This window comes from Pseudopipra pipra, chromosome 4 (genome assembly GCF_036250125.1).
Source record: "Pseudopipra pipra isolate bDixPip1 chromosome 4, bDixPip1.hap1, whole genome shotgun sequence".
Classification (NCBI taxonomy): domain Eukaryota; kingdom Metazoa; phylum Chordata; class Aves; order Passeriformes; family Pipridae; genus Pseudopipra; species Pseudopipra pipra.
In genome coordinates this window covers 19,047,309-19,068,541 of record NC_087552.1, presented here as the reverse complement: position 1 = coordinate 19,068,541, position 21,233 = coordinate 19,047,309, and the positions used below count along the sequence as shown (strand labels likewise).

Here is a 21,233-nt window from a genome sequence, read left to right as displayed (position 1 = left end):
CTCCTGTGTGCATCTCATTTATTCGTATTGATGATGCATACACTCATGCTCTGAATGTGAAAACCCTGACAGCACCATCAGGCCCTCCAGCTGAGTGTTGTCTAAAGCTAAAGGTCATGCATATTCCTCTTCAGTCCTGGCTTACCTGCCTCTAAATATTTATTTATTTATTTATTTATTTTTGTAACAGCCCTGCAACGCTGGGGAACACGCAGACACCCAGCTCATCAGGCAGCCGGCTGGATCCGTGTGCCTGCATCTTCACCTACAAACCTGCTTGCATTTCCCTCCCACCCAGCAAAGAGCACCAGCTTCATTTTTCGCAACAGCAGGCAGGGCAATTCGTTTTCTCTTTCAGGAGCAAAAGCAATTAATGCTTGGACAGGCAAGCCGAGCACCTCTGCCATATCAACCTCGACCGGGAGAGACGTGGTCCCCATGGCATCATCCCAACCCGTGGGATGCACGGCCGAGCAAACAAAGGAGGGGATGGACCGGCAGGTGCTCAGGCACGAATTTAAATTTCCTAGGCTGAGACATAAACTACTTCATCTCCAGAGGGCACCGAGAAACCAAACCCCTAGGTCCCACTGTTGTCACAAAAAACATCTGAGCGAGGACTGTAGCCTTAAACTTAATAAATACCATTAAAATCTCATTGCCCCATAAAGCAGGACTCGGCGTTTTCACTGTCATCAATCTACACTGCCATTTATCTTGCTCTGGAATAAATGTTAAATTAAACATACCCTCTCCTAACCACCCCAGGAAGAAAAGGGAAAATACATATTTATTTAATAATAGAAATTATACAGAACTCACAGGTCAAGACTAGCTTTATAAAAACTTCAGTCCTTCTGGAAATTAACATACCAGAGATTTGTATCGACTTTATTTTTTGCTAGCAGGTAACAAGACAACAGTCACTTTATAGTAAACCAAGCCTAAATAAGGAAAAAGTAATCTTATGGAGTAGGAACAGAAGCAGCCTCAACCATAACAAGGGTGACTGATTCCTGTTCCCTCAGAGCAGTTGTTTTACCTTTAAGTAAAAAATACAGCTTTTTTAGGGAAAAAACCACAGCTTTATGATGGAGCCCTAACCTGAACTTTATCTCCCACCATCAGTATGGGTGCACAGATTTTCTCCCTTCCTGATCTGGTATTCTCAAGTGACGACTGCTGACTTTTTGACAGCAGCCCATTTTAACCTACAACACCTGGTTTACCCCCATAAAAAAACTCCATGAAAGAATTTTTCCTAATGAATACACAGTAGAAGCCTGTTCATATTGAGAACCCTTGGAAATGATGATAAATGAGCTCTACAAAGCACATGCTACTACTCAATACCAAGCAGGCAGCATTGGCTGTGCTCTTAAGAGACAGCATTCCACAATGAAAATGGAATTTATTTCTTTTTAACTCCAGGGAAGGTATTTTTTTTTTGATACCTTTGAAAATTTTGATCCTACACTCTGGAATAATCAGGGCTGTAATACAGAAAGCAACTGCAACCAGCAGACTACCTATCTGCCTTGTATCAAGAAACAGATGGCATTTTCACCCTTTTTCTTGCATCTCAGCCTCCGTCTAAGCAGCTGGCTGCCTGGAACCAGAACTGTGAGAGTGGAAATGGCAATAACTCCTAATGAGTGATCTAAACAGGAAAGTAAATACAATAGACACGGGTTGTTTTGGCTAAAGCAATAATGATCGCTACAGTTGACAAGCAGACAATACATTGCTTTTGGCCATAATACGACTTGTTTTAACTACCGCAGAGAAGAATCTCATGCCTATCAGGAAAGGGAGAGAAAGAGAAGCTCCTTTCTTACCTCGCCATCCCTCAAGCAAAAGTAAACATCTGCCTATCCACAGGGAAAGGGTGGGGGCAAAAAACCCAACTAAATGTACTGGGGGGGTCAACGCCGCTGGGGGGAACAACTCTGGACACAAAGCTGCTGATGAAACTCATGCTTGAAGGCAATCCCCAAATACCCAGGGAACATCTCTGGGGCACTGTACCTACATCTTTATTAGCAATAATGGGCACCAGCTCGATGTAAGCTCCGCAGACTGGGAAACAGGAACGGGTTACTTTCTGGCTGATGGCAGGGAGCAACCATCAGCCTTATAACCATATTTTCCAACTTATGCAGTCAAAAGATAATTGCAAGTGGAATACAAATAAATAATTAAGCGAGCAAATAAACAAAGCGTTTAAAAAAAAAAGGCATTAAAAACGCGGTTTTCTTCCTCCAGCCATACACATCGGCCCTTGCTCAAAAATCCCTCTGGCGAACGCCAATCCCATACTGTTAGAGCCGGCAAACGCAACCTCGCAGGCAGGAGGTGGGAAGCCCTGCACATCCCTACCTACACCGTCCGTTCCGCTCTCCGGCTGCACGGGAAGGCGAAACTCGCGCCTACCTGTAACCCGGGACCCCCGGCTGGATGCAGACCTCGACCCCACCACCTCATACCAACGAACAGGCGATCCCCCTAGCGCACACCCCCAGTTCGGCAACATCCCCCCACCCATGCCCCCTGTTAGCCAGGAAAGCGACTGCTTCTCGAGGCACCCTTCAGCAATTAAATAGAAACGTAGATCCGCGAAAGGGTGGGCATGAGGACGGGGTGGAGGGACATAATGAAACTCAGGAATTTCTCAGGGTAACACCAGCAAACCCACCGGTCCAACGCGGTGCCTTTCACAGAAAAACAGAAGAGAGAGTAGGAACAAAACCTACCGGGTCCCCTCCATCTCCTCACTGCCTTTGCCACCCTAGTCGTCCACGGCCAACCAGGCTAGAGCCTACAAGGCATTTCCCAACAAGATGCACACCCCTCCTCTCCACTATCGTCCCCCCCCGCACCATGCAGACCCAGAGAGATGCTCTCCCGTTACCTGAAGGATCCAGCCCCCCTGAAGGCAAACTACCGTTATTATGGAATAATTCAATCCAAGCGAGCGCTCAGGGCGGCCGGCACCCTTCAGCCCAACGCAACCGAGCAAGGGTGCAACTGAGGGCCAGGCAAGGACTGGTGAGCATCCATCCGCTGGGTGGTTAGTTACCTTTATTCACCTCCGGCTCCTGAGATGCGAGTCCCCATCAGATCCTCAACAACCTGCAGCAGAGAGCTGCTGCCACAATCCAGCCATTAATACCAGGGGTGGGAGTAGGAAGCAGACCTGGCCACAGTACCAAAGCCCCCAGCCAGAAGGAAAAGGGGAGGACGAGAAGCACGGAACGTCCCTCAAGGAAGGAAAAATGTAAAAAAAAAAAAAAAAAAAAAAAAAAAAAAAAAAGGAAGGAAAAAATAGAAGTAGAAGTCTCTCCTTTTCTGCCGTGTTCTTCTGCTACACAAGCTTCCTCCCGGAGGACAAGGGTGTGTGGGGATGGGGGAGGCGATCGCTTCCTCCTCTTCCCCGCCGTCGCCGACCCCTCTGGACGAAAGCCCCGCTCCGATTTACCTCCTCCAGGTGGGCAACTTCAGAGCAAGGTGATGTCTCCGGAGCCGGCACCACCGGCCAGGCGATTCGGATGCGGCAGAGTCATTGCCTGTGCTGCTGCTGCTGCTGCTGCTGCTGCCGCCTCTGCTGCTGCTGCTGCTGGGGAAGAACAGCCGCTGCCGAAGAGACCACCAAAAAAAAAAAAATAAAAAAGGAGAGAAATCTTCCACCATCCCCCTTTCTCTCTCTCCCCTCCAGCACCAGCCGCTCTTCGCATCCGCTCCCCTGCCCGCGGCCCCTCGCTCCGCCGGGGCTGGGGGACACAAAGGCGCCCGCGCGGAGGGAGGCGGGTGGTCCTCAGCCCCCCGCGCTCCGCCGACACCCCGGATCCTTCCTCCTCCTCCTCCTCCCGCTGCGGAGACCGCCAGCCCCGGCTCGGCGCGGGCGGGCGGGCGGGCGGAGGGGGCGGCTCCGCGGGCGCGGAGGGGGCGGCTGGGCGGGCGCGCCCCGCGCGGTGCTCAGCGGGCGCGGGGGGGCCCCATGGCCCGGCACGGCTGGGCACGGCTCGGCACAGCGCACACGGGGAGGGAGGGAGGGGGCTCCGGGACCCGCAGCACCCGTGTCCCCCGCAGGGCCGGCCGGGAGCGGGGAACGGGGGCCCGAGGAGGAGGCGGCGGGCGGCGCGGCGCTGCTGCCCTGCCCGGCGGCGGCCGCACGGAGCCGGGCGGGCGGCGAGCCGAGGGGCGGGGGAGCGGCGAGGGCCCGGATCTGGGTTGCGCGGACGCGGGCTCCACCTAGCAGCCGGCCGGCACCGCGCCGCGCCCGCACTGCCCCGCAGCCACCCCGCGCCCCCGGCAACCCCCCTTCCCCATCCCTGGCACCACCTGCCCCGCCGCCCCCTCCCGAAAGGATCCCGCACCGCCCGATTGGCCGCTCTGCCCCTGGATCTCCTGCCCAGGTGGCCAATCCCAGCCTGCCTACCGGGCACGGAACCGCTCCACACTGGATCCCGTCCCTCCCGATTGGCCGCTTGGACTTTTGGTCCCCATCCGAGCAGCCAATTGCAGCCTGCCTTTGCGGCGCAGACCCATCACCTGCTTGGTTTACTCACCTCCCGACCGTCTGCTCTGCCTACTGCTCCCCTTCCAGAAAGCTAACTGCAAGTTGTATTTCCAACACGGACCCATTCCCCACTAGATTTCTCACCTCACAATTGGCCCCTTTTTGCCCCCAGCCAAGCAGCTCATCAGAGCCTGCCTACTGGTTGCAGAGGCTCTCCCTGCTGCTGAGCGCAGGGATGGGGTGCAGGGCAGCCCGGCATCAGCCTGGGGCCAGGGGGACACACTCCATCCCTGCCCTGGGACCTCTAGGAGGTGGGAAGCATGAACCCCTTCATCTCCAGAGAGCCAAGGACCTCCAAGAAAGAGGACAAGAACTCTGCCTGTGCTTTAACATTTGTTATCTTAAATGCTTACAAGGAACCTCTGGAAATAATGGTGCTTGGCTAGAAGATGATAAAAACTTTTCTCATAAACCACATTGTTTGCTTTTAGTTTTTGAGAGAAGGACAAACAAATCAAACTCTTTTAACAACAAAACAATAAAAGAAAAAGGGAAGGGAAGGGAAGGGAAGGGAAGGGAAGGGAAGGGAAGGGAAGGGAAGGGAAGGGAAGGGAAGGGAAGGGAAGGGAAGGGAAGGGAAGGGAAGGGAAGGGAAGGGAAGGGAAGGGAAGGGAAGGGAAGGGAAATGCAGTTTTCTAATTGCCTGAGTGAAGCCCAATGGAAGATCCACTCAGTTTGTTATCCTGCCCAGCTTTTATCCTGCCCAGCTTTTTCCTTAACAAACTCTTAAGGACCCTCCGTGACGGAGACCTGCTAGACCATCCTTTTCAATGGGATAAAGGAATTAATTAATCTTGTTTGTTAACTCAGACCATGAGTCAGGAAGATGCTCACATATCTTCCTAGCTGAATTTCTAGTTAGACAGGCACAGAAATGTGCCTTTGAGGTTAAGAACTGCTGTTCAGCATTGATGTGCTGTGGAAAATTAGTACCAATAAATATAAATGCTGTTTTCCCAATAATAAATTCAGGGCTTATCTCACTGACGCTACAAAAATAAAGGAAGAATGTCAACTGTGGTCAGGGAAGGGAAATCCAAAAGTTTTAACAGATTTATCTCAACTGTTTCCATTTCCAATAGATCTCTGCAAAGTCATGTGAGAGAACACCTGTCCTTTCCCACATGGCTGCAAAATACCTCCAAAAGTCCAAATGAACGATGCACATTCTTCTACAGATGTTTACTTTAAGAAAAAGTAGATTTTAAAGTAATTAAAAAGCCTTTGTCCTTAGGCCATCGTATTTGGCTCACCAAAATTGTTATCCCCTGTGGGAAAAGCCCTCAGAGGGCTCCATCCTTGGGAAAGTCCTTTTTTGGAACAGCCCTTCTTCAAGGGCCTGCATAGAGGAAAAAAAAATGAAACAAAAAAAGACAACCAAAAAACCACAAACCAACAAAAGAAACCACCAAAACCCCCAAATCTTTAATATTGCTTCCGTTGGGTTGCTCAGAGATATGAGATTCTCCAAGATACGATTACCTCTCTGATAATATTCACCACATATGCTCTGGGAATGAAGCAAAGCCCTACAAGTTGAAATTAGATTTCCTATATATCTTTAAGCTTTCTTTTAATGTAGAGGTGAGAATAAAATCAATGCTTAGTCAGTGAGTAGAAGACAAAAAACTGCTAGACTAAAAGTGTGGTGGGGGTGGGTTTTTTCCTCTCATAACATTACATACAATGAAGATGGGGAGAAAAAAATAATAAATTGTGGGGGGAGGCAAGGAAGAGCTTCAGATGTTGCACTATTGATACTCTTTAAAATTGTGTCTCAGGCGTAATGCTCTGAGTCAGCCCACAAAAACTTAGACACAGAATAGTTACAATAGGTTGTGCAGTTGTCTCCAGAGGCAACAGGAAGATTATTCCCCAAAGGATAGTTTCCCAGTACTTTGTCCAGCAAAACTTGAAAGCTGTCCAGGGATAAGGTTTCCACCAATTCCCTTGAGTGATTACTCCCCAGCCTCATATATCTCACCGTTTGGAAGATTTTCCTGCTGTTCAGCCTACATTTTTGCATTTCTTAATTTCATACCATTACTTGTGGTTATGGCCCAAATTAATCAAAGTACTTCAATGCATGCTTAAATTTAGGTATGTGCTTAAGCTCCGTTGAAATCACATACGTTGGTGTTTCGCAGGGCTGATGGATCTGCACACGTGTTTTAGCACTGTGCTGAATTGGGACTATGCATCATGCAAAATAATTATCCTTCTCTTACATATTTTTAAGCCATTATCCTTCCCTTGCTTAATTATTGATTAGATAAGCTATATATTTAAGCTACTTAATCTCTCTTTGTGTATCAGTCTTTCCAAGAGTCCGATAATTTTTCTTCTTCAGATCTGAATTCCCTCGAATTCTTTCGTGTTTTGTAAGGATGGATAATGAGGTATTGCAATTTAATGCCATATGCCAGGTGTGATTACATAAAGAGCAGTTATTCTGTGCAGTCAGAGGATATAACTTACCTTCACCAGCAACCCCAAAGTGCATTGATTTGTTGTGGCGCTCTATCATTTTGTAAGACTCTATAATCTACTTCTATTCTTTTACATATCCATCACTCTGGGCATTCAGGTATTTTTACTTGAAGAGGCAGACAGACCTTAGGCCTTGAAATTCAGTGTGGTGTTTTACACCAGAAAACCTGTAACAGAACCAAACTGCAACCTTGTAGGTTTCCAGAACACTTCCTCTCATGAAAAAAAATCACAGTTTTAAGTTGTATTATTTGAATGTGTTCACCCAGGATTTTGGGCTCTCAATTAATTTTCTTCAGGAGGATTTGTCACACATACCACCTTGGCACTGTGGTGTTTGCTTCGTTAGTTGCTCATTATTCCACTATCCCCCAGGTAGATGTGGATCTTTAATGATAATTTTATTATTTTATGATGGTTTAAAATTAGGTTTAGTGAATTGTAATTGACTGTGATTCTGAGTCTTTTCTCTTTTTTCTGTTGCCTTCTTCTTTTTCTGAAGATCTGTGTCCTATTTGCTTTCTATCTTTCTCTCAGATTTCCATGAACTTCCATAAACAACTGTCACTGAGCCATTACATTCTGTAATGAATTACCTTATTCTCAGAGATGCATGTCATCTGGACCAGTTCATTGGTACATTTTCATGCTTTTCAGGCTTGTTACCAGTTCTGCACAAAATATACAGTGTTTTCTTTACTTCATGATCAAATATTATATGGCTTGTTTGGTTTTCACCTTTTTCTCCCAATGTGAAATATTGTCATGACAAAAACACGTGAACTGTAAAAAACAAATGTCATGGAGTGATACAAATAAACATCACATGTTTCCTGCTATAGATCTAGCAAAACTCATCTCTACTAAACTCACATTTCCATCATAAAATCCCCACAAATCAGGCTCACCAATTTCTTCAACAGCTAATGATAGCTAGATATTTACACTGAATTAGACCCCGACAGACTGCACATTCTGTGTTTTCTTCTTCCTTATCATCATCTTCTCTGCAGTCCTGATTTAGGAAAGCACTCCAAGATCCCTCCCTACTAGGGAAGCACCTCATGATTTTGCATGCTGAATATTCCCACACTTATTTTTAGGTACAAACCTCGGTGAGATCGCTGCACTTGGCTAAAGCAAAATTACAAAATAAGGAATAGCTCACAAGCAGAAGTCAGTGCCAAGGCTCACACATAGTCTGACTTTTGTAGTCTCTTCCTTCTAATACCTACCTTCATCTTTGTTTTGATACCATTTTTCTAGGTATGAGAGTAACCTCAAAAAAACTAACAAAAGACCTCCTCCGATATTACATAGGAAATGCAACAAATAATAATTTAATTTTGAAAACACATGTAAAAAAATACTTTCCACTTAAGGCATAATGTTAGCCACAGCACACTGGCCAATTACAGTAGGTTTGCAGTAGCTTGGCACCACCAGAGCAGCACGAAGGAGAGAAAGTGCCATGGGGCAACTGGTCCCTAACATGCAGATGACATATTTCCTTGCAGCCTGTTTATGTCCAGTGCCTTGTGCAGCAGAAGATGGGTTCTCAGTGTCTCACTAACAGTGTGCTGCTTTTGACTGGGGTGGAGGTAATTTTCTTCACAGTGGTTGGAGTGGGGCTGTGTTTTGGATTTGTGCTGAACACAGTGATGATAATCTAAAGATGTTTTTGGTATTGCTGAGCAGGGCTTACACAGAGCCAAGGCCTTTTCTGCTTTTTGTACTGCCACGCTGGCTGAGAGTGCATGGGAAACTGGGAGGAGACACAGCCATGACAGGTGCCCAAAAACAACCAAAGATACATTCCAGACCATATAACATCATGCTCAGTATATAAAATGAGGGGAAGAAGGAGGATGAGGGTGATGTTTGGAGTGATGGCATTTGTCTTCCCAAGTAACTATTACAGGTGATGGGGCCCTGCTCTCCTGGAGATGGCTGAACACCTGCCTGCTCATGAGAAGCAGTGAATTACTTCCTTGTTTTCCTTTGCTTCAGTGTGCTGCTTTTGCTTTTCCTATTAAACTGTCTTTATCTCAACCCATGAGTTTTTCAGCTTTTACTGTTCCAATTCTCTCCCTGATCCTACTGGTGGGGAGTGAGCACAAGGCTCTGTGGGGCTTGGTTGCTGGCTGGGGTTAAACCACGACAAATACGCCTGATTCTCTTTTGGTACTACTGCTCTTTTGGTAGGCATCGGTGCTGTAACAATGCTTCCTGAAGTGTAGGCAGTAGGGACATGGGAAGACTCCCTGGCACAGATCCTCAAGATAGGGTGTTACCCTGAAAATTGTATTTAGTCCAACCAGGAAGGCTGTGCAAAACCACTGGGGAAGACTGGTGGTGACTGGTTGACTGATGGCTTAGACATGGATTGTAAAATGGGCCTGCATAAGAGCTATCTGAACTGTTGACTTGAATCTGTCTGTACTTGAGATAATAAGGCAATTAGACACAAAAATCATTAATAATTTAGTTTAATTGAAACCTAACAATACAGACTTCCTGTACGATTTCAAGTTATTTCAACTGTTTGGAAAGCATGACCTGTCTCTGTTGTTGCAGTACTTTTGTAATGAAGGAGAAAATAAAAATTGTCACTAGAATTTCACTTTAAAAGAGTTTGTGTTGCTTTTTTTTCTCATTAATTTCAACTTGTGAATTCTCAGAGCTGGCTATGGTTATATTTTCAAATAGGCTGAAGCCTCTTTTTGTGGGTGGTTAAATTAGGCTGGAAGATGCAACTAGCTGTTGTAAAGCAGGGCGGGTCTTTGATCTAGAAGCCACCTTAAAGCAGATGAGTGTGCTGAGCAGGCTTCAGCCAGGCTAAATGGGACAAGCAATGAAGTGCCCCTCCACATAGTTACTGATGAAACAACAGGAAGCAGAAACAGCAGAGTAAAATAAGCCATGCTGTCAGAGAGGTTTCCCTGGGACTGACAGCAATTTTGGAAGCAAAGGGGTTTGTTAGTTGCAGCTGCTGGTAAAGGTCCAAAAAGTCCAAGGAAACCAGGAGAAACCAAATAAACAGCAAAAGCAATGGCTTGGTTGAGGAGGAGAAGAAGCAGAATGTTTTTTAGGACCAAAGACGTAGACAGTAATTTCTGGGCTTCTTGTTGATTTACTCTTGTAGTATTCAGGAAAATAAGATGTTCTTTGCAACAAACAGCACACCACCACACAGATACTTGGTGCCTGTACTCCTTAGGAAGCCAAAATATTGACCTTAATCTTTAGAACACCTGAAGCCGTACCTTGCATGCTGCAACTTACCATGACTACATCAGCCAGGATGAGGGAGCGTTTACGCACTACGAGAAACCATCGTCTCCCATGAGGAAGAGTGGCAAATCCACCACTGGCATCCCTCGCAGCATTACTGTGAAGAATGAATTATGCTGATGTCCAGAAGGTAAGGTTCCAGCTCACATTGCTTGTTGGGCTTGAGAGCAATTTGAGCTACTGGGAGAAATATTGTATTGCCCCTCGGGGACTGCTGGGCGCATGGTGCTTTTGCAATACTCTTAACCAGCTATCCTGTAATGCTCATATTATCTGTAACCACTTATCTCACCTATCTCCTGGCAGGCAGGATTGAGAGAAAAAAAACAAGGGAAAATACCACTCTTGTTGCAACACTGTGGGAGGATTTAAAGCCATTTGTGAAACAAAAGTAGAAAATTATCATAGCTAAGAAATTTGTGTTTTAAAGGTGCTCTCCAAGGGCTTTGACTGCCATGGTATAAATTTAGTATTTGTGATATTAATGGAAAAATTCTAAACTGAGTAGGAAATTTAATTTCTTTTTTGAGGTTATACTGCAGTGGTAAAGTGATCCTAATTATTTTTAAGACTAAATGCTATTGTTAGGGGTAAATCCAGTTCCAAAAAGAAATCAATAATACAAAGACAGATTTTGAAGATTTCAATTAATAAAATCAGGTAGAGTGGTTTGTATCAAATACAACAGAAAATCCCTTCGGTGAAACATGCATAAGGTTAAGTCTTGAGCGGATACCTCATGCATACAATTTAATGAGTAAAAAACATAAGTCAAATAAGACTGGGTCAAAACACAGACAAAGGGATTGTACCAAAAATCAGGGCTTTAAGAAATAGATTGTTGTGCAGAGACATGCAACTGATCTTTTTGGTCTTCTACATGACTTTTCTGCCTCGTGAGCTCTGTTTCAGAAATCAGTAGAATGATTTTTCATTAAGTTCAGTTTTCTTTTAACTCATATCAGCAGTCACTGAAATAATGGCTTTTTTTACCCCCTACTGTACAGTTGATTGGCACATCCTTGTTTCACACATTCGTTTTATAAATCTTTTAATGCTTCCTCTGATTGGGTCACAGGAAAATGATCCGAGACAAATGGGAGATCTAATCTTCAGATAGCCCAGTGTCTGGCAGCTGAAGAGAAAGCAAACAAAACACCAAAATGTACCAGCAGAAGCTCCTAACGACTCTGAGGAGATGATTGAAATGCAAAAAGGGCCAGTGGACTCACATCTGAGGGCTGTGTGAAATACTCAGTGGCCCATTACCAAGGTACTGATGCGGTAACAGTGCAAAAAGGGCAACAGTGCTGGGTAGTCTTAAATTTTCCTAAGTATGGTTATAGATGTACCCAATTAGTTTTGTGCTTATGAGGGCTGTAGAAGAAAGGGACTAAGAAAGGCTTGCTGAAACAAATTCTGAAAGGGAAAGAGGAGCAAGCAAGATGTACCTAATGTCTTTCATGAAGGATAACAGGATGGACTATAAAATGTTATCAACCAGCACACAAGAAAAGGGGGTCAGAGACCTCACCTATTCAGCCAAATGGAAATCTGACAGCAGTCGATACCTGGAGCAGATTTCAAAAGAGGTTTTCAGGTATATAATCTCACCAGAGGCCAGTGGGAATTACACACTAATCCATAGTTTTGCATGACTAAGAAAAATAACAAACATGTGGCAAGGACTGTAGGTAGCCTGACATTAGCACATATAAAATGTGTAGTGGTGGCATCTCCTGAAGCTTGAACTCATCTCTTGGTAACTTTGGCTGAGCAGGAGTTTATTATTCATAACTCTAAAATCTACCCCATCTCATTTCATCTTCTGAGCTGTACAATCAATAATTCAAGTATGCATTTTAAGAAGATTTCCAAATTAAGCCCGACACCCTAATGTATAGGACATACTACACCAATTAGTATACACAACAGCTTCTCGGTGAGCCAAGATGAGAGCAGCATAGTGATTTGGAGAATATGAATATCATTATACTGAAGAGACGCTTAGAGCAGTAGGTAGGGAATAAGGTTCAGGCATAGGAATTGCTTTTCACATGCGACTCTCAATATATTTCAGAGATTTGTATCCAATGCCAGGCCCCTGTAAACTGAGTGGCAAATTGATGTGTCCCGTATCACCAGGTTCTTTCATGGGACATAGTTAAACCCCTAAATGTCATTAACAATGATGGAATTTAAGTCTGATTTTCCAAACAAACTGCTATGGGAATTTTGCCTTTCATTCACCTTTTGTGCTCTTCAGTACTCCACACTGTGGAGCATTGCAGTCAATGAAGACAACCAGAGGAGGAACAAATAGAAGTAGCAACTTCCTGTTTCAGCACTCAACCACTGAGTTACAAATGAGTTGGGGATGGTGTCAGTTCTGTCTTCAAAGCAAAACCAGACAGTTACCAGCAGGTTCTTACCTCTTAAGAGCACCGTTGCTTCTGCAAACTGAGAACAACCACAAAGATGGGCTTTCTTTAGAAAATAATGTGCCATCGAGCTCAATCCTCAGCTAACTTCAGCTGATGTATCTACAGTGGTTTGAGCCTGGAACACCAATATGCACAGATCATCCAGCTGCTTGTGTTATCCAGTACATCCTTTTCCTTGGGTACATCTTGCTCACTTTCAACTTGCTCAAATGATCTGTGCAGGGAGGGAATTGCAGTACAGCTGTTTTTCCAGTGTTGTTTACCTGGTGCCACATGCTTGTTTGTGACAGTTTCTGGGCACTAGATGGCCTGGATGTGGCAGTGGAGAGCATCATCAAATATGATCCAAACAGCAGAAGACCTACTTTGTGATGGTTGATCCAGGATCCCCATCATAAATTTAAATGTAGGTTGTAAGTTACTTGCCTTCTGCTTTTTGCAATCCTGACATAGAATGGTTTTTGTTTGTTTATTTTGGATTTTGTTGTTGTTGTTGATGGTGGATTTTTTTTGTTAGTTTTTATTATTTTATTTTGTAGGAGGGGTGGTTTGATTTAGTTTGGGTTTCCCCTGGGTTTTTTTCTTTTATTGATATTTGTTTTTAATTAATTCTACTGATTGCCTTGTTGTCTCTATTAAATACTAGCTGTTCACAGTCATGCTTTTCAGTATTAAAGGTCTTGGACTAAGAATTCCTGCTATGACTGTTGACCTTATTAGTGAGCTAGTTGAGGTGTTATTTTTTTTCTTTTAATCTGGAAAGTGGCTGTCCTCTAGCTTGGAGGGTTCAAAACGCTAGTGTTGCTTGCTCCTTGATATCCTTCCAAGGACTGACATACAGGTGGATATGCTGTTGGTTGGCTCTGTGACCAAACACCTGCAGACTGCTGGCTTTTCTTTTTTTGCCCTTGTGCATCCCTCTCTTACAAATCCCTGGGTCTCATTTACACCTTTGAAGAAAAGCATATTTACTTTAACACGTGAATTGAAAGGGAAGAGTCTTCCCTAAAGAAATAAAATTATCATTTTGTTCAGGGAGGGCAGTAACATATTACCCTCCCAGCGGGAACCTCATTTGCCCCTTTGGCAGCCCAGGCCCGTCTATCCCAGCCTCGGGGCTAAACAGAGGCTGGATCAGAATAGTCTACTCAGGCTGCAGAGCTGATCCTGCATGTAGAAGCTGGAGTGAATGGAGTGGGCGAAGCAGAAACACGCATTTCAGCTCTTCAGGCCATATCTGTACGTAGCTGGCCTTCCCACACAGCTTTCCTGTACAAAGAATATTGGGCAAGAAAAGGCCACCTGCTTCATCAAGGTGCATCTTAGCAGACAGCTAAATCTCAATGTTCATCAAAACCAGCCAGGTTTTTATCTGCAGTATATAAATGCTAATCACAGGTATATATTCGTATAGACGTGTTAGCAATAACTACAGAACACTGTTACTGCTGTTGTTGTCTTTGTTTTTCTGCTCTGACGTACAGGTTTTCAGGAGGTCCAATTCAAATCCAGCTACCAACGAGTTTTGAATGTTGTTATCACATTTTATACTTGTTTTTGCAAAGTGCATTGTTTATGTTTCTAATGTGCACAATACTGTATTGGTTTTCCCAATAAATTTTTAAGGAATTGTAATATCCTTTCTGTGTCATTGCTGATCACATATTTATCTTCTCCTGCACTCTCAGTCTGGCATTCTTATGAAGTGGAAAAGCAGTATCCATGATGATATAGTCTCCTTCCTTCCTTTCTAAGGCCACCATGCTGGATCTTAGGGCCATTAACAGCCAAAAAAAAAAAAAAAAACCCTCAAAGAGATTTTTGAGCATTTTCTCACTTGGACTAAGATTGAAACATATCCTCTATTACTATGCTGTTGTGTTGAAGCCACTCGTATTGTGTGGCTTTTGCAGAAATACATGATGCATAATTTGGCAGCCTTTTAGGCTGCACCTTTTAAACATTTCTAGCTGAATTGTTATGATCATAAACAGAACTACTAATAGTCTCCAAAAGTTGACTGAAATTCCTATGCTCTGTACTTTCTTCCCTGTGTCTTCATTTTATCATTGCCTGTGCAAAGAGCCCATTCTTTTGCAGCCATAATTAAGCTCTCAGTTTCTCTTTCCAGTCCTTCTTTGACAGCGATTATCACGTCTATTTTTTTTAGCTGCTGAAGCTGTCAATCCACAATGCTTCCCAAGAGCCATGTTCAGGTTCACAGAAGCAGGAAGTGAGCACAGAAGAAAGTCCCAGAAGTCGGTCATCATTTTAAAGATAAGGTCTGATCAGGGAGACACGGCTGCTTAGTTTCAGAAGATTTAAAAGCAGCATATGGTTCATGTTCTGGATATAAACAGCTTACACACACCCCCCCTATTACCACACATGTGTTCCAGCTGTCCCCCTAAGCCCACATCTAGGAAGGAGCAAGAACTGCATAAGCACTCATGGTATTTTTCCTCAAGTACTCTCCCACCCGTTCTAATTTCAGGGACTTTCTCAATTACATGTCATTTTATTTTTTTTCACGTTTAGTAATGCCTTCTGGATTTCTGCTGCACAATCTGATGGCGTTTCTCCCTGGAGGCCATGCAGATGTTGAACACCCATAAAAGCAGCCCTGGCAAAGCCTCAGTGAGGCTGCAGCTCACCACCCCCAGGAGTTTCTTCTGCATCTGGCTCCTTCTAGCATTGTGACTCCCAGAGACTACCATCTCCTCTCAGTCAAGTCTGACCCCTAGCAGGAGTCATAGCCAGCTTGCTCATGGGCAAACTGCTCCACAGCTTTTATCATCTTTGTCCCTCTCCTATGATTTTTTCTTCATATTTTGTTTGCAGGTGAAGAGGCCAGAGTAGCACACAGCGTTCAAAATGGGAATTAACTATGGTTTGGTACTGGGGTTTAACAGTATTTTCTGTTTATCTACTCCCTAAAACCATCTACAATTCTATTCAGCATTTTCAAATTCATGTTGTTTTCATGGTCTTGGTCCTGACAGTTACAGCCAGCTCAGAGCTCATGTTGTTCACTTGAGCCTCAGATTGCTTTTTCAAGGTACATCACCTTACATCTGTTTTCACCGGGTTTCACCTGTCGTTTTATTACCCAGCCTCTTCACCTTCACAAATAATTTGGTAGGTCTTTGGTCAGCCCTTGTTTTCACTGACCTGACCAACTTTTTTTGTTATAATCAAACTTTTCATTTTAAGAGCTGTGTCTTTTTCAGACTGTTTATAAACACGTTGAACAGCGTAGGTCCTAATACAGAGTTTTTAGGAACTCCATCAATGAGCTCCACCCACATCAAGAACAGCCATTAACTCCTACTGTTTGCTTTCTATCTTGGACTAGTAACATATCCAGGCAACTCCTCTTAGTAGAGCAAGGTTTTCTGGCTAAATTGATCCATCATTCCCATTTGTCCCCGATCTACTTTAAAGAATCAGAACAGGTGTCTCTCCCACTATGTTTGCTCCAATAGATCAACCTGTAGGGCACCAAATGACAGAAAATACCAAAACCAACAGTGTAATATGAATTTTGTATTCAAAATAAACATAGCAACATTGCATTGTCACATAAATGATTGCTCTGCTGCTGAGAAATATGTCCCTATTCTCTAGGAACAATTAACTACATAAAGTTTATAGTACTGGAAGGCAGTTGCATACTGACAATGCAGAACAATTTGCAGACGAGGTTGATTGCACTGGCAGGGTTTAACTGAAAAATAAAACAGAGATACACATTGACTGAAGCTATCTAAATAAAACATGAATGGCTTCTAATGAAAACAGGAGGCAAAACAGCAGTTTGAGGCCTCGGCAACAACACTTTTCTCAGTGTGGTATGTGGGACAGCCAGAGCAAATAAGGTTGGGTAATTTACTGGTTTACCACCTTAAGGTACATAATTTCAAGCCCATGGATTTATGAAAATACCTTTGGTATTATTCACCCTCCTCACCTCTAAAGATTTTGAGTAGCATTTTTACAGATTTTTAAAGGTACTGATAGTATAATCAATGGGGAGCCTTACAAAGGGTGATGAGTTGCTGTAGGTTATGTCAGAAGAGGTGCTGCCTCTCTGCAATGCGAACAATGCACTTCATGCAGCACCGAAAAACACTTTTTGCTCTCTCTGACAGTCTCTTGAACATGAAGATGCCATTCAGTTGGGGAAAACAGCTCCATGCTTCCTTCATTCTTCACTGGTGTTTCCACTGACTTTTGTGGAACTGCTCTGATTGTTTGGCTACTGGCAATTGATAAAAAATTAATCTGAGACATGACAGTGGTTCTTCCCGAGTATTTATGGAATATTTTTATTCAGTTGATGTAGTGGTTTTGTTTTTTTTTTTATTTGACACCCATGCAATTCGTTTCTTCTGTTCTATTCCACTTTCTCTGACAGTGGCATGCACAGTTCCTTCCATCTACCAACAGATTTCATTATGTTTCTGTTTACTTATGCTTTAAGATCATTAATGAGGATGTTGACTAAGTCAAGACCTGCCACTAATCACTGTGTTATGCTACCTGACAGTGCCTCTCTGTTTTATGTGCTGTTATTTGGCATTACCCTTAGCCATGGACTATTTGCCAGCTCTCAGTACACTTGAGAGCAAAGCTGGTGAATAATTTATTAATGAATTTGAATCTTATTTTCCTTCATGAAGTACTATTACAGACCGTTCAGAGGCTATAACGAGGTTCTTTTAGATGATTACTTCGAAGGTGAGATTAAGGCACAAAACTCCAAATGTTAGGTCTCAAAACAGTCCAAAATGCCCCCCTAGGTCGATGAAGACAGCCCTGCTAAAAGCTAAAGTCGGTGCCCCCCATTATGTTCAGTCGCTGGGCTCCGGGAGAGGCCCCTGGTAGCCCGCAAAACTTACCCTTGGCGCGTACCTCAGCCGATGGAAATAGCTTCCTTAGTGGGAAGTGGTTGAATGCCGCTTGTGCGACTTTAAACGGCTTCGAAGAAGCCTTGCCCAAGGCGTTAAATTGCCCCATTAGCGCCTCTCACACCTTGGCAGAGCGGCCAATTACCAATTGTTCATTAAACCGGTCAATGTAAAAAGAAAGAAGCGAGTTAGAGATGGAACAAATGTCTTACAAATACGTACAGTCCGATTGTTCCTGATTTGTTTCTTACTTGAAAATTTTCAAGAAACACTTAATACAAACATGTTTTGGTATGTGGGTTACTGACAAATATCATTGATACAATCTAGACTAATACTTTATGTGTTGCGTTTCTGTTTATATATATACACAAATATATAAATATGTGTGTCCATGGAGATTTATTCTTTATGAGGTGTTCCAGAAAAGCTATGTTTCTTTTACCTGTATGTGTTCGGTGATAACTGTGTTGAAACTGGCTCTTCAATTTTTATTTTTTTTTAAAGGATTTAATTCTCTATGAAGCATTTCCATCTCTCACTTTTGTTTGCCTTCTGAAGATCAGTACTATATTCACCTTTCACTAATATATTGATTGGTCCCCGGTTGTTTTTCAGTTTTCAGTAGTAATTGTGGTGCTCTAGTGGAAAATCAGGCTGATTTTTTTTCTTGAAAAAAATCCTCATTGAGAAATTGATTTTTTAAATTTTTTTTTATTTAAAAAGGAAATATCTATCCAGTCATTAATCGTTTTGTTCTTGTTAGAAAGCTGGAGCTCTCCTGGGAGGAGAATCAGCTGACTAGGGGGCGGAGCCCACTCATCCACGTGGGATTTAAACAGCTGCTGGGAGCGCCAGAGACCCGGAGCGGGCAAACGGGCACTTTTTGAGGTGGCACTTTTTGAGGTGGCACTTTTTGACGTGCAGTTCACGCAGACGGGGCAAGCAGGAGGGGCACAGCCACCTCCCAGCTCTCTCAGGTGGTGGTTTCCAAAAAAGCAAAAGCCGTTGCTGCTCCTACTGTTATCGCACAAGACTGAATGTGGCACTTAGTGCCATGGTCTAGTAGTCAAGGGAGTGTTGGATCGAGGATTGGATTTGATGATCTCAGAGGTCCCTTCCAACCCGGCTGATTCTATGATTCTATGATAAGTCATCAGCAGCTACACTGTCCTGTGGCCATGAGTCCCCCATTCTAATAAGAAGTCCATGAAGGAGCATTTCCTTTCTTTGTTTCGAAACTAGCCTTGCCTGGTTTCACTTGATGTCTTCTAGTTCTCAAATTGGAAGAGACAAGGAACATCGATCCCTGTTCCTATTCTCCATGCCTTCTGTGATTTTATAGTCCTAAGGCAAACCAGAAACATAAAAATACGCCCCTTGCTAGGATGCTTTTTGTTACTTACAGCTACACTATAAGGTCTGTAAGCAGAGAGGGGTTTATGGCAGCTGGGAAGGATTTTCATGACTAAAGATGATATGTGGTGAGCCTGGCTGAACTGAAAGGCAATGGGTCTAGCACACTCGTACACCTAAATCATTTATATGCCTTTTTTTTTAGTATAAATTCCTCTCAGAATCAAGATGCACAAATTCACCCAAGTCTCACCTCCAGAATTTTAATTTCTCAGCATTATCTTCATGTGTGCATCTGAGATACCTAAATCCTTAGACTTTTCTACTTTTCTAGCTGAGCAAGGGAAAAGCAGTTCAAGGGTTTTGACACAACCAATCGCAGTTTGGGATTTAATAACTTCTAGCAAGGAGCTGAAGCAAAATGCCACACTGCATGACTGATTTCAACTCAGCTCTGACAGTTTGCACAAGCCAAAGATTCATCCCCAAATAAGGTGGTTTCTAAATTCATATTTTTTTAAGAGCAGTCACAAAGTATTTATAAGTTCTCCAAGAGCCTTAAAGCAAATGTGAGGAAGCATCTCTCTTCCTGGACCTCTATGTCTTGCCAGGGAAAGCAGCTTTGCTGTGGCTTGTAAAAAGCTCCAGGAAAAAAATCACTTATTTCAGTAAGTGGCCCTTGCCTATCCCATGCTGCTGTTGGGCGGACAGGAAGAGTTTGGCAGTTAAAACACTATCAAGAAAACAGAATTATCTCACTTCTTTTTTTTATTTTATTTGTAACATCATTATAGTTTAAATATATGGATAGCTTAAAATATATGTAGTTTAAACATAGTTTAAACTGTAATAGATAATTTTAATTATTTATTTCAATAAATAATAAAATATTTTAAATATTGGAGCGGTTAGATTAGTGCTCTGACAATTTGTTATCAATTAGGTTTGGCAGTGAGGTTAAAAACAAGCTTATGCACCATTAGCATGTGTCCCTTTCCAGCAGAGTCATAAGGCTCCTGTGTGGGTGACTGGTGTTTCCCCAATGGAGTAGGACCTCTTACCTAGGAAGGTGCTTATTTTTTGTCTTTTTTCCACCAGGACAGCTGCTTTAGCTATTTTTTCCAAGTGCCAGGTTTAAATTCTAGGTTTAAGCAAGTAAATTATCAATGGAAAATAGTAATGTCTTGGAAATCTTTCCCTAGTCATGAAAAATTGGGTTGTCCTGGATTTTCTGTTCCTACCTCCCATGTTTCTCAAAGCACAGCTGCCTTCCAGTTTCTTCAGGTGCATGATCAAATACCAAGAATTTGACATTCACTATGTCCATGAAGAGCCTAGGTGGGCTTTATAGACTCACAGAGGTGCAAGTAAGAAAAGAGAACAATGTGAAGAAAAGTCCTCATGCAGCTGCAAGGGGAAGGATAAGGTTGGTTATGATCTTCCACATGCCCAGTTAAGCACTTGAAACCTTAAAAACACCCTCCTCCCACCTCCCCTCCTTCCTGGGCCTAACTTTATTCCCTATTCTACTTCTTCCAACCCAGCAGTGCAGAGACTGAGGGAATAGGGGTTACAGTCAGTTCATCACATGTTATTTCTGCCCTGCTTCCTCCTCAGAGAGGGGACAGGTTGTTTCTGCTGCTTCTTCCTCCTCAGAGAGGGGAGTCCTTCCCCTGTTCCAGCACAGTATCTGTCCCACGGGAGGCAGTTCTCCACGAACTTTTCCAATGTGAGTCCTTTCCATGAGCTACAATTCTTCAAGAACTGCTCCAGTGTGGGTCCCCCACAGGGCCACAAGTCCTGCCAGTAAACCTGCTCCAGTTCCTGTAGGTTCCTCTCTCCACAAGTCTGCAGTTACTCCACAAGTCAGCAATTACCATTGCTGATGGGCTCAGTGGTGGGTCCATACTGGAGCTGTCTGGCATTTGCTCTGTCAGACATGGAGGAAGCTTCTAGCAGCTTCTTAAAGATGCCTTGCAAACCCAATACAACCTCAGTGACTCACACCCAGCATCCCTGTAAACATTTCCCTTCAACAACAGCCCACAGGCTGCCACTGTGTATTTGCATTATTCTACAAATACTTTCTATTGTGAATAATGTAAAAATCATTGCCTATTGTATTTCAGCTTCTTTAGTGTCTTCTGAAAATAGTACATA

The 21,233-nt window shown here is 43.6% G+C and overlaps 1 protein-coding gene across 25 annotated transcripts in view; it reads right to left on the bottom strand.

Annotated features, from left to right (window-relative positions):
- ADGRL3 (adhesion G protein-coupled receptor L3) overlaps nt 1–4,160 on the bottom strand; it is a 511,112-nt gene extending 506,952 nt beyond the window's left edge. For 8 of the 25 annotated variants that reach the window (XM_064651856.1, XM_064651830.1, XM_064651840.1 and 5 more), the window contains exon 1: nt 3,080–4,159. The gene's annotated coding sequence lies outside the window, so the exon portion shown is untranslated. Of the gene's footprint in view, nt 1–2,911 lie in introns of all 25 variants that reach the window. The other 17 variants (XM_064651850.1, XM_064651835.1, XM_064651848.1 and 14 more) reach the window with 7 other exon arrangements.
- Nucleotides 4,161–21,233: the final 17,073 nt, after the last annotated feature.